The following is a 13550-nucleotide window of genomic DNA, read 5'->3' as shown; positions in this document are numbered from 1 at the left end:
ACACCTCTCCTGCGCAGACTGCACTGGCTACCTGTGGCTTTTCGGGTGCACTTTAAGGTTTTGGTTATGACCTTTAAAGCGCCCATGGCTTAGGGCCTGGGTACTTACGGGACCGCCTACTGTTACCATATGCCTCCCACCGACCCGCACGCCTCACAGAGAGGGACTTCTCAGGGTGCCGTCCGCCAAGCAATGTCGGCTGGCGGCCCCAGGAAGGTCCTTCTGTGGGGCTCCTACACTCTGGAACGAACTTCCCCGGTTTACGCCAAATACCTGACCTTCGGACCTTTCACCGCGAACTGAAGACACATCTTTTTATTCGCGCGGGGCTGGGTTAACTTTTATGGATTTTATAGTTATTATTAATTTTAAACGGGGTTTTAGTTTTTATATATTTTTAAATTTTTAGGCAAATTATAATAAGTTTTTTAATTTTATATTTTATATATAGTGTTTTGTTTGTTTTTATTTGCCTGTACACCGCCCTGAGTCCTTCGGGAGAAGGGCGGTATAAAAATCAAATAAATGAAATGAAATGAAATGAAATTTTAGAATTCAAAAGTCAGCTGAATCTGTTTCCAAGATACTCTTTTTCATGGTGATCTCTCAACCCTGCAGTCATCTCTTGATATTTTTTTCCTCTTTAATTTTTGTAAGTGAAGGGAAACTGCATCGTGATTGTTTTCTCCAGTTCCATCGCAAGGGATCTGCAAAACATGTTTGTGGTTATTAAATATCCCAGCAGAGCATTCTGACGCAGTTTGGGTGTGTTTAGCAAAATCATTATTCTGCCTGAATCTTGTGTGTCAGGCTTCCTCTTAATGAAACAGGAAAGCTCATCTTAATCAGACAATGTCTTGGCTTCATATTGGATTATCAGCTACCAAATGGAATTTAACTTAATTATCCTGGCTGAGCCATGAGAATTTATGAATAAATAAATCTCTAAGCAAAAAGATTGCTACTTAAAAAGCTCCATTAAAGATGGAGTTCAGCTTTTTTTCTTCTTCTTTATATTTTATTTTTATTTTATTTTATTTTGTCACAACAGTATACACAAGCTCAGCATAAAATAACTACATATCATATAAGCATATATATGAGCAAAAGTATGCAATAACCAAATGAATTTGATATAATGAAAGGAAACAATAGGACAGGAACGGTAGGCACTTTTGTGCTCTTATGCATGCCCCTTACAGTCCTCTTAGGAATGGGGTGAGGTCAATAGTAGACAGTTTTTGGTTGAAGATTTTGGGATTTTGAGAAGAGACCACAGAGTCAGGTAAAGTGTTCCAAGCGTTAATAACTCTGTTACAGAAGTCATATTTTCTGCAATCAAGATTGAAGCGGTTAACATTAAGTTAACCGCTTGTTTTGTTTTGCTCTTAATCTATTGTTTGCTCTTGTATTATTGCGATTGAAGCTGAATATTCACCCTGAACTTTTCCCTGGTAGTTTTAGGATTGTAAATGTTGTACTGGTAATAGCCATTCAACAGAGAGATCAGTGGTGGGATTCAACCAGTTCGCACCACTTCGGGAGAACCGGTTGTGAACTTTCTAAGCAGTTTGGTAAACTGGTTGTTGGAAGAAATCATTAGGGCAGGGAACCGGTTGTTAAATTATTTGAATCCCACCACTGAGAGAAATGATATATGGGAGAGTTGAAATTTGGGGAAGGAAAAATGTGAAGGTAGAAATGACATTCTGTAAATGTTTTGAAGCATTTGGTAAACTAGAAAAATAGATATTTTGTCTGATCTTTAAATAAAAAATTAACATTAAAAAAGAAAAAAAAATCCACTAAATTTGTGTTCTTCCCAACATCTCTACCACTACTTACTTTTGCATTCCTTCAACTTAACAATTAATAGCACGATTCTGTATAATTCCATAATAGCAAAAACATTTCTTTCCAACAAGACTGAAATTATGGATATTTTTTAAAAAAAATTTAGAATATTCACTGTAGCTTTATAGTAACTTTCATTCTTCATAAGTGTTCATCTCCAAATTCCTTGCAAAACGGATTAAAAGTATTTACAATGATGTCAGTAAAAATAAAATAAATAATAAATAAAATAAAATAAGAGCAAAACTTTTGCAAATATCTGTCAGAAGATACATGACATAGAAGGATGTGAAGGAGCAAGGGACTTTAAGGGTATGAAGAACTTAAAAGATAACTTTATCTAGAATCAAGAGTCGACATGAAGCCAATGCAAAAATATCAGAGGTATAGAATAAGAGCAATGAAAGAGACAATTGATTTTATCAGCAGAATGCTGAGTATAAGGGGAGGGGGGATAAAGAGATAATATAAGGTCATGAAGGAAAAGATTATAGTAGTCTAGGTAAGAGCAATCCAAGTCACAGACCAGAGTTTGCCAAGAGAACAGAAACAAAAAGGCATTTTTACAAGGTTATAAAATGAAATGATGTCTGTTGAATATGGGAAACAAAGGAGATGGAGGAGTTAAAGCCAAGGTATCATTGGTGGGTGATAACATTTTTTAATGAAAGTTAAAAAAAAAACATATATTGGGTAGAAGAGAGACTGAGCAAGAGAGACTGAAAATTTTCCATGCAGAAATGGAGCAGGACCTGGAAGGCCAACAGAGAGAGGGAGGAAAGCAGTCCAAGGACTTCCACCACTAGAAACTTATCTTGATCAGCCTAGATTTATTTATAGCATGAAGCTAAATTGGGGGGGGTGGAGGTAGAGTTGTGTTGTCTCTTTTAAGCATGTTTGTAGATGGTATATTTAGAATACTGTTTCTTTATTCTTAGTTCCTGAATCCCCCTAAAGATCACTCAACTTCATTGGCCCTTCATTGGCACATGCTGGAAGAGAAGGGTGACATCTGGTACCAAGGGGTTGCTGAAGGCAAGGGCACAATAGGCCCTGTCAGGACCTCGGACAGATCACACTAGCAATTGCTCACCTAACAACTGTAATGAAGCAATGAAAGAAGTTTAAATTTACTTTTAATTTCTATCCATTCTGAATCTGGATGAGAATTAACAAATTCAAATTTAATATTAGCTGGATGGAGTGATCATAACTTCAGAAGCCCTCCAAGATCAGGAATATTCCATCTTTGGTCATGCACTGCATTACATATGAAATTAGTTCATAACCTGAGGATCTTCTTGGACTCAGTTCCCACTTGAAGAACAGTTATGAGTAAAAGGTCTTTGCACAACTACATCTAGTATACTGTTAGCACCTTTCCATGATTGCTTGTCACCTGGACTAATGTAATGTGCTATAAATTGGGATGCCCTTGACTACCACACAGAAGCTTCAGTTGAATAGTAACTCAAGTAAAGAAAGGAGCTTCTAGGTTAAGGAGTATATCCAGTGATGGGTTGCTACCTGTTCGCACTGGATCCAGTGAACCGGTAGTGGCGGTGGTGGGAAGCTCCGCCCACCCGCCCAGACGGAAGCACCACGTGCACAAACAAACCAGTAGCAACGGAATTTGGAACCTGCCCCTGAGTCTATCCCTTCTGCTTGGAAAACTGCACCAGTTAACAGTTTCCTTCTAGCTGTAGTTCAAGATTCTGGTTGTCATCTGTCAATGTGACAGCCATGTCACATTCTACATGGCTTAAGACTGCTTTCTTACCCACCCAATAAAATCAGGATGATGAGCTCTTTTCGGATCCTCTTTTAGAATTGGTCCGTTTGAGGGACCACAAAAATGAGCCTTCTCAGTTTGTCTCTCGCTTCTCCAAAAATTAGACTGATCTCCACCATACTGGATTTCGAATGTATGCTTTTTTGTTTGTTGAAAACCATTTAAACTTCAATATTCCAGAGAACTTTAGGAACAGATTTGTTATGAGGGGAAACTTCCTCTTATTCATTTTTGTATGAAATAGTTTGCTGTTCCTGTATGGATGATATTAACATTTTTCTTATAGATGATCTTCAGCTATTGATTGAACTGGAATGAAATATAAGCCACAATAGAGAATCAATCAATCTGTCTATGTAATCTCTTTTTTTAAAAAATGGGTTCTTCACCCTTTGCCCTTAGAGTATTGGAACTCTGGGTTATTTGGGAGGTAAGGAATTGCCCTTATTTCCTAATCTTCTGCAGCTATTTTGTCTGACCTAGAGAATTGGATAATAGCTTTTTCATTAGAGTTTTCCCTGCGGGTCAATTCTGCAGATGATAAAGGAGAATGTAGGCCAGAGAATGTGACAGTAGGTCAAACTGGGTAAGGCAACTGGAATATTCATTTCTTACAATTAAATGTATAAATAGGATATGAGACCAGGTCTCCTTAGACCAGGGGTCTCCAACCTTGGTCCCTTTAACTTGTGGACTTCAACTCCCAGAGTCCCTCAGCCAGCAAAGCTGGCTGAGGAACTCTGGGAGTTGAAGTCCACAAGTCTTAAAGGGACCAAGGTTGGAGACCCCTGCTTTAGACCATGTCTTCTTAAGTTCCATTCTAAGTTCCATTCTAAGTTCCATCACCAGAGTTATAGGCGCTGAAGGAGCTTCCATTTGCCGCTGGTTCAGAGGGAGAATGCAAGCTAATGGGTGGGCAGGATAAAGGGAACAGAAGAAGCGGAGGCCCCTACTGCCTGCTTTATCCCTGTCAGTCTCTTCTACAGTAAATAAATTGAGATTAGAAGAAAAAGGGGAGGGATTGGAGTGGGGGAGATGTACTGAGGGACATCTTTCCCAAAAGTGGCCCAAAATATATGGGTGGGGGATTGCTCTTTTATTGCTTTTATATTGGATTTTTATCCTTGTAAGCCATCTGGAGTTGGGTGGCCAAATAAGTTTTCATAAATAAACAAATTAACAAATATTTCTGCCTCCTTATCCTCATATAAGGGTGTCTATTATTAAAATAAATACCTGCCTTACTGCTTATCTAAATAAGCAGAACTATTACCCTGTTTCCCCCAAAATAAGACATCCCCTGATAATAAGCCCTATCTGGCTTTTGAGAGCATGGCAATAAGGCCAAGTGCTTATTTCAGTGTTCAGAAAAATATGTCAGGATCTTATTTTTGGGGAAACACAGTATAATGTGAGAAGTTGGTTTTTGAGAAATCGGTTTTATTTGATGCATGACAATCACTTCTCTCTCTTTTCTTTTTCTTTTTATAATTAGCTACCTTGCTTATCTAAACTTTATAATGGCGGTAGCCTTGTGAAGCTGGCCCTGGTTTTAATTTGTAAATGGCTACTTCCAATAAGTTTCTGGACCCTCTTTCCCCCTCAGCTGGGCTCTTTTGCTATCATGTTCTGTTAAGACAAAAGGACCCTAAGAGAGAAGAAAAGGCAGTAGAGAAAGAGGACTGGATGCCTCTCACCCCTTTTCTTTTCAAATCAGACACCATCCCACTTACATGCCATTTTTAGATATGATCAGACAGACCAAGGTTTTTTAAAAATCATCATTCTGCCTAATTTTGCCCTAATACTATTTTATTTATTTATTTATTTATTATTCGAATTTATATACCGCCCTATCTCCCGAAGGACTCAGGGCGGTTCACAGGCAGATAAAAAACATATATATACAAATTAAGAAAACCATTAAGAAACTTATTCAAAAAGCCAAATTATTAAAAATAGTATAAATATTAAAACCAATTAAAACCCCTATAAAATTTAAAAAATTTAAAAACTAGTCCAGTCCCGCGCAGATAAATAGGTGTGTTTTAAGCTCGCGACGGAAGGTTCGGAGGTCTGGAAGTTGACGGAGTCCTGGGGGGAGTTCGTTCCAGAGGGTGGGAGCCCCCACAGAGAAGGCCCTTCCCCTGGGCGTCGCCAGACGACACTGCCTAGCTGACGGCACCCTGAGGAGTCCCTCTCTGTGAGAGCGCACGGGCCGGTGAGAGGTATTCGGTAGCAGTAGACGGTCCCGTAAGTATGAAGACTTTGGAGAGGAAAAAAATGATGGAGAACACTTGAAGGCCAATGGAGGTGCAGTCCATTCTTTCCTTAGAAGTGGGAGTCTGAAAATATCTCCGCAGCTCAGCTGAGTGGTCCATCTAATTCAATTATCAAGCTAGAAAGAGCCCATTGGAAGGTGATTCATTAGAGCACTGCAGCGGCTCTTGCCTGCCAAGGACTGCTAGTCACTCGGATGAGCTGGCTGTTCTTATTTCCCGGCGGCTGTTTCAGGTTTCATCCCTCCTCTCCTGTCACTTCTATTCTGCTCTGTGTCAGCTTGTGGTTTTAGGTGGAAAGGCTTTCTTTTCCCTGCTCTGTCTAGCAGGATCTCTGAGGCATAAAATGTAACCGCAGCAATTCCCAGGACTTTTCTTATCCAACAGAGCCATTGCTGAAGTGGACACAGTTCTGGAAACCTTCCAAGCCCTGATATGCATGTTGTGGCCTGTCACATTCATTCTCCACAGTAACAGAGAGAGGAGAAGGCGGAAAGCGCAGGCAGCATTTGGCTGAAACTGTACAGGCATCAGAGTAAGAGAAAGAAACCTGCAACCCTTCTCTTTTGCTGCTCAGATCATTACAGGCTTTGCTTCCTGATCCAGACGGCGAAAGCTTCAGCTCGGTCATCTGAACTGCCCACTAGCAGGTAAGATAATGTTACCCAGAGATGGCCAAGAATGCTTGAGCAAGCAGGAAACGGATGAGGAAAAGTCAGAAAGCACAGAAAGCCTGATGCAGATAATCTCAATACGACTACCTTCTGTATTGAGAATCCATCCAGGCTGTAAAGGTGGAGACTGAATCAAGGGCTCCTTCCTTTCATATCTGTGCCCAGGGATAATCTCAAAGACCAATGATCCAGAAGTCAGAAAGGCATCCTTCTTCCCCATCTCTGCACTTTTAATAGTGATGGGCCACCTTTGAATATGGGTGAATTCATGGGGAAAGTTTCTAAGAATATTTGCTGGGAGACAGCAGGGAAAGATTAGTTTTGCTTAGAATAGAATAGAATAGAATAGAGTAGAGTAGAGTAGAGTAGAGTAGAGTAGAGTAGAATAGAATAGAATAGAATAGAATAGAATAGAATAGAATAGAATAGAATAGAATAGAATAGAATAGAATAGAATAGAATAGAATAGATTTTTTTAATTGGCCAAGTATGATTGGACACACAAGGTCTTGGTGCATATGCTCTCAGTGTACATAAAAGAAAAGATATGATTATCAAGAATCATAAGGTACAGCACTTAATGATAGTCATAGGGTACAAATAAGCAATCAGGAAACTATATCAATATAAATATAAATCGTAAGGATACAAGCAGCAAAGTTACTGTCATACAGTCATAAGTGGGAGGAGATGAGTGATGGGAACGATGAGAAGATCAATAGTAGTGCAGCTTTAGTTTGACAGTGTTGAGGGAATTATTTGTTTAACAGAGTGATGGTGTTTGGGAAGAAAATTGTTCTTGTGTCGAGTTGTTCTGATGTGCAGTGCTCTATAGCGTCGTTTTGAAGGTAGGAGTTGAAACAGTTTATGTCTAGGATGTGAGAGGTCTGTAAATATTTTCACAGCCCTCTTTTTGACTCGTGCAGTATACAGGTAGATGCCAATTCTCTAGCTTCTGCATTCGCAAGAATGAGAAAACTGCTCCTAGATAAAAGTTACCTTTTGTCCTGTCTTTAATTATACAAATCCTGTCAAAATATCTATGAGATGGTGCAAAGGATTTTGCCTGCTTGTTTGCTTTTCTTTTGCTAAATCCGTACTGTAAGAAATTTGTAAAGTAATGGAGGTCCCATATTGGAGGTCAGAGTTGGCCCTCTTCTCTTCCTTGATTTTTTTTCCACATCAGACAGGTGGGACAAATGGCTCAGGAGAGCTTGAGAAGCCTCTGCAGGATTCCTGGTCAGTCGCAAATGTTCTCCTGTTTCTCTACAAGTGTTGATACTTTGGAGCAGGTGGAACAGTTAGCACGGTGGTGGTGGCGGCTTGGAATCACATGGCTATTTTTTAGAGCGTGTACCACATGTCTTTCCATTTGTTTCCACTTGTGAAATGCTGTGTTCCGAATTATGTGGGTCTAAGGGAAGATATCTCAGCATCTTGATATAAAGCCAACATGTTTCTTTGAACATTGCATTCAAATGTTCCTTTTAAACTTGGCAACTTTAAGACTTCTGGACTTCAACTCCCAGAATTCCTCAGACAGAGACCCCTGTTTTAAAGTTTATACCCCTCATTGCCTTTATAACACTTCGGCTTACAGCAACATGGGTAGCTGTAATAATAAACCTGGAAGAAACAATCCATTGTTATTCTAGTGCCTGATGACTCTCAGATATCCAGTAATGGGCTGGGTTGTGTTTTGTTTTGTTTTGTTATTTTTTTAGCTTATGAATCAAATGCAAGACTGTTTCATAGACTATTTTGGGATACTGCTATAGCTGGACCTTACCCAGATCAGGGAACCAAATATGTTATTAGTACCTGTGTTGGCATATGTTTGCCAGAGCCGTCCAGGGCTGAAACTGTTTGCTGGAGCATTCTTTCTTTTCCTATCTTTGTATAAAGCCATAGAGACATATGCTCACTGTATTATTTTTACTTTTAAAAGAACAAAAGAAGGAATGGTGCTGGCACTCAAGGATCACTACCGTGTTTTCCCAAAAATAAGACCCTGTTATATATATTTTTTGAACCCTGAAATAAGCGCTTGGCCTTATTGCCATGCGCTCAAAAGCCCGATTGGGCTTATTATCAGGGGATGCTTATTTTGGGGGAAACAAGGTAGATGATTGAAGTCCCTACAACCAATGAAATGAAATGAAATCTATGTTGCAAAATAATTAAATTGCATCCCAGGAGTTATTACCACCATAATATTTGTTGGTATGAAAAAGGATTTCATTCAAAGAAAAAGAGGATACAGAATATTATAAGGTCTAGTGTAGATGGTATGAATGGATGGAAAATAAGAAAGATAAGAAAATTGAACAACAGGCTAAAATGTAGATGAAAAGTAGAATAAGATAGAATTAAAATATGTATAAATAGTAAGAAAGGACCGCTTTGAATAGCTGATAGTGATATGTATATAAATATTGCATGTTTGTCTTGTGTTTTAATGTGTTCAAAATAAAAAAACTTTTTTTTTAAAAAAGAAAGAGGATTTCATTTATCTCAGGAACTCCCAGCAACCTTAGTATCTTTAATTGATACCTGGGGTAAATTTTGCTTTCCTGAATGATGCACACAACTCTGGTGTCTTAATTGTGCAGAAAGCAAATCCTGATTCCATCTCTGCTGAAATCACATTTCTAGCAGATCCTGACTAATGACTTCAAGGGGAAACGCTGCATCCTTTCAGTATAATGTGTGACCACTGGGTAAGATTTATGGGGAAACTGTCATATCTGAGAGATTCCTAGTAATTTAGGTAAGAAAGAATGATAAAATGCATGTCTTAGGACCATGATGGCGAACCTATGGCATGCATGCCCAAAGTGGCACGTGAAACCATGTTACCCGGCACCCGCAGCCTTGCCTGTTTGTTTTCCAGGTTTCTGGCACACAGGCGTGTGTGATGATCAGCTGCCCACATGCATGGCAGTGACAAAAATAGGCCTGTGCATGTGCACTGGCCAGCTGATCGTCAGATGCGCCTGCGCGCTAAAACCCGGAGGTTCAGCTTTTCCGGAGTGCGGCCCCAACAAGTGCACACGTGACATTTCTGTGCAACTGTTTCAGCACTCGGTGCTGAAAAGGTTCGTCATCACTGTCTTAGGGCAGTGAATATTGAAAAAAATGTCATTGTTGAAGATTAAATTGTTCGTGTGAGAGATAAAAAAAATAATAGAGATGGGTTACTTAATCCCTTATTTTTGATTATTTTCTTGATCAACAATACCCCCCACCTTTCCCCATGTACGTTTATTCTTCTACTTTTGGGAAAAGATATTTTATTTGTGGGTAGAAAAGCAGATATGGAGCTATTTTAAGTGGGAAAAGAGGAAGAGAGGAATTGATTCTCAGAAGGGTTGTTTGATGAAATTTTTAAGTGGGGGTTTTATGATGGTTTTTGTAATGTATTACTGTAAGTTTTGGCGGGAGTTTTAGGCGGGAAGTATCTCGCTTCTGATTGGATGCAGCCTCTGGCTGAAGTGTATATAAGGAGAGGTTTTTCTCCAGAGTTTTGCTGGGTCACACTATATTAAAGAGCTGTTGTCACTAACCTGGTCTCCTGCCTCGTCAATACCCAAACTTAACATTGGCGACGAAGGTGGGATCTTGAGGCAGAGCACCAGAACAGAGCTGAACTCACTACGAGAATCAAACCCAGCAAGGTGATAGCGAATGCAGCGATGACCGGCTACACGCCACCCACTCCGTTTGACCCTGCCCAGGAGACATGGGGAATATATATGACCCGTTTGAAAGTTTCCTGGAGGCAACGAGCTACAGGAGTCTCCGACAACCGCAAACGGGCTTACTTCATAAGCCACTGTGGGTCCGCAGTCATCGCCGTCGCAGAAGCCCTAGCGGAGCCAACACCGCTACACTCCGTGTCGTGGCAGACCCTTCAGACCCTCCTGAAGAATCACTACGCACCAGCCCCGTCCAAATACGCTCGACGGTACGAGTTTGGGGAGCGAGGCAACAAGAAGGCGAGTCTATCAGCGACTACATGGCAGCCCTGAGACAAGCCTCCAAGCATTGCGAATACCGCGATCTGGACGAAGAGCTGCTGGAACAACTTATACGGGGGGTCAGAGACATCCGTTTGAGGAGACGGTTGCTAGCCAAGGGCAACCTGACATTGGCAAACGCCTGGACGAAGCCAGAGCCCATGAGATGTCCAACCATGCAGCAGACACCTTACAAAAGCGACTCACGCCGATGGCGGGCGCAAAGCCGAGCACAGTCCACCACGAAGAAACCTATCGTGAGTCAACCAGCGAAGAGGAGGAAGAAGTCCACTACACGGAAAATCGACAAGGAAGACCCGGAGGAATGCGGAAGTTGCGGGGCGACATCAGCGCCAAAGATGTAAGTTCAGGGCGCCATTTGCCGGCGGTGTGAAAGGAAGGGGCACCTGGCTCAAGTCTGCCGAGCACCCCAACCTTCCCGCCGAAAATTCAAATCGGCCAATCAGAGCGGCTCTGAGTCAGAGATGCAAACCCCACATTCCCGCCGAAATTTCAAACCAGCCAATCAGAGCGCGAGATCGGCGAGGCGACCCGCGATTGGCCAGGAAAGAAAGAGCGCGAAGTCAAACCGAATGACTGTTACCATAGACCACGCAGCTACCCGCATCGAAGAAAAGATCTTCACAAACCCGACAATTGAAGGCGTACCGTGCCGACTGGAAGTAGACACAGGATCAGCTATCACAATCATGTCCTGGGACACTTTTGTGAAAGCCTTGCCGACATCGCAAAGCGCAAGCTACAGAAACAACGGCTCCGGGTGCAGGATTACCAGGGCAACCGCATCCCGGTTCGAGGGACAACGACCGTCGAGGTCAAGTACGGGACATACGAAAAGACCCTGCCCATCACGTTAGTCGAGGGAACCTTGCCAAGCTTGCTGGGGCTAGACTGGTTCCGGGCGTTGGGAATGGGGGTGACTGGCGTCCACCGGAGCGGATGCAACCTGCAAAACGCCCTAATGGAGGAATTCGCAGACGATTCGAGGACCGTTTAGGCAAGTACAAGGGACCCCTATCTCCTTCAATTTAGACCCCAAATAGCTCCCATTAGGTTAAAGGCAAGGAGGGTTCCTTTGCACTCAAACCTAAAATCGACAAAGAGTTAGATAAATTAGTCAGCCAGGGAATACTAGTGCCAGTTGACCATGCCAAATGGGAGACGCCAATCGTCACCCCTATAAAACCAGACGGGTCCATAAGAATTTGCGCTGATTACAAGGCTACCTTGAACAAAGCATTGCAAAAGAGCGCATACCCAGTTCCAGTAGTGCAACACTTATTGCACTCACTAGGGCACGGACAAGTTTTCGCCAAATTAGACTTGGCACAAGCGTACCTACAGCTACCCGTAGATGCTAGCACAGCTGAAGCCCAGACCATTGTAACGCACCGGGTGCCTTTAAGTGCACCGGTTACAGTTCGGGTGAGCGTGGCCCCGGGGCTATTCCAAAATTTGATGGAGCGGCTCCTGCAAGGGTTACCGGGAGTCGTACCCTATTTCGATGATGTGTTGGTATCAGGGGAAGATTTAAGAGAACTGGGGAAGCGGTTAAGGAAAGTTTTGGCCATTTTAGGCGGCAGGATTAAAAGTCAAAGCAAGCAAGTGTCAGATAGGGGTCGAATCTGTTGAATTTTGGGCTATAGAATAGACAAAAAGGATTCACCCCACTGAGAGCAAAGTCAAGGCGATAAAGAGAGCCCCAGCACCCAAAAACAAGACAGAACTCCAGGCTTTCCTGGGTCTGGTAAACTTTACGCCGTGTTTTTAAAAGACAAGGCAACCGTTGCTGAACCGCTGCATAAGTTGCTTGGAAAAAACACTGCTTGGTCGTGGGGGAAGTCAGAGAATAGGGCATTTGAGGCAGTAAAAAGTTTGCTATCAAGCGATAGCCTGTTAATACAATACAACAACAGACTGCCGTTAGTATTGGTTTGTGATGCGTCCCCCTATGGAGTAGGAGCTGTACTTAGCCACAGACTCCCAAACGGCACTGAAGCCCCTATAGCGTTCTATTCACGAACGATGTCCCCGGCTGAGAGGAATTACAGCCAGCTAGATAGGGAGGCTCTCGCAATAGTGTCAGGGGTTAAAAAATTTCACGAATACGTGTTGGGAGAGACTTTGAAATTATCACTGACCACAGACCGCTATTGGGATTACTGGCTGGCGACCGCCCAACGCCAGTGGCACTATCACCCGGCTGACCAGATGGACTATTTTTTGGCCGCCTACTCTACAAACTGCAGCATCGACCTGGAAAAGAGCTGGGGCATGCGGACGCATTGAGCAGATGCCCATTGCCCGGGGAAATCGAGGACCCTACTCCGGGCACCCCCGTTCTACTAATTGACTCTTGGGACTCTGGCCCAGTCACATCGCAGGAAGTGGCTCGGCCTCCTACCGGGACATTGTTTTAAGAACTGTAATCGGTTGGGTTCAAAGGGATGGGCTGCCCGGGCGACCGTTTAGAGAGTTTGTAAAGAAAAGAGGGAATTGTCTGTGCAAGGGGTGCCTGCTCTGGGGGATAGGGTGGTAGTTCCAGAGAAGCTGAGAAAAAGTCCTGGAACTACTGCATGAGGGTCACCCAGGAATTGTAAGGATGAAGGGCTAGCCAGGAGCTATGTCTGGTGGCCCCTAATGGACAGGGAAATCAGTGACAGGGTTGGCCGATGCCAGGTATGTCAGGAATCCAGACCACTACCACCCACGGCCCCAGTGTTGGAGTGGGAGAAACCCCAAGGCCCTTGGTCCCGCATACACATTGATTTTGCCGCCCTTCCACGGCCAAACATTTCTAATTGTGGTGGATGCATTCTCCAAATGGCTGGAGATCATCTTAATGAAATCCACAACCGCGGGAGCTGTCATTGCAGCACTAAAACACCTTTTCGCCACGCACGGGCTACCG

At 42.7% G+C, this 13550-nt stretch overlaps 1 protein-coding gene across 2 annotated transcripts in view; it reads left to right on the top strand.

Moving 5' to 3' along the window:
• The first annotated feature begins 6175 nt into the window (after positions 1–6175).
• FGF1 (fibroblast growth factor 1) overlaps positions 6176–13550 on the top strand; it is a 70824-nt gene continuing 63449 nt past the window's right edge. The window contains exon 1 of one of the 2 annotated variants that reach the window (XM_058173377.1): positions 6176–6575. The gene's annotated coding sequence lies outside the window, so the exon portion shown is untranslated. The remainder of the gene's footprint in view (positions 6576–13550) is intronic. The other variant, XM_058173378.1, reaches the window with a different exon arrangement.

This window comes from Ahaetulla prasina, chromosome 2 (genome assembly GCF_028640845.1).
Source record: "Ahaetulla prasina isolate Xishuangbanna chromosome 2, ASM2864084v1, whole genome shotgun sequence".
Taxonomy (NCBI): Eukaryota; Metazoa; Chordata; class Lepidosauria; order Squamata; family Colubridae; genus Ahaetulla; species Ahaetulla prasina.
This window is presented reverse-complemented; position numbering and strand designations above follow the sequence as displayed.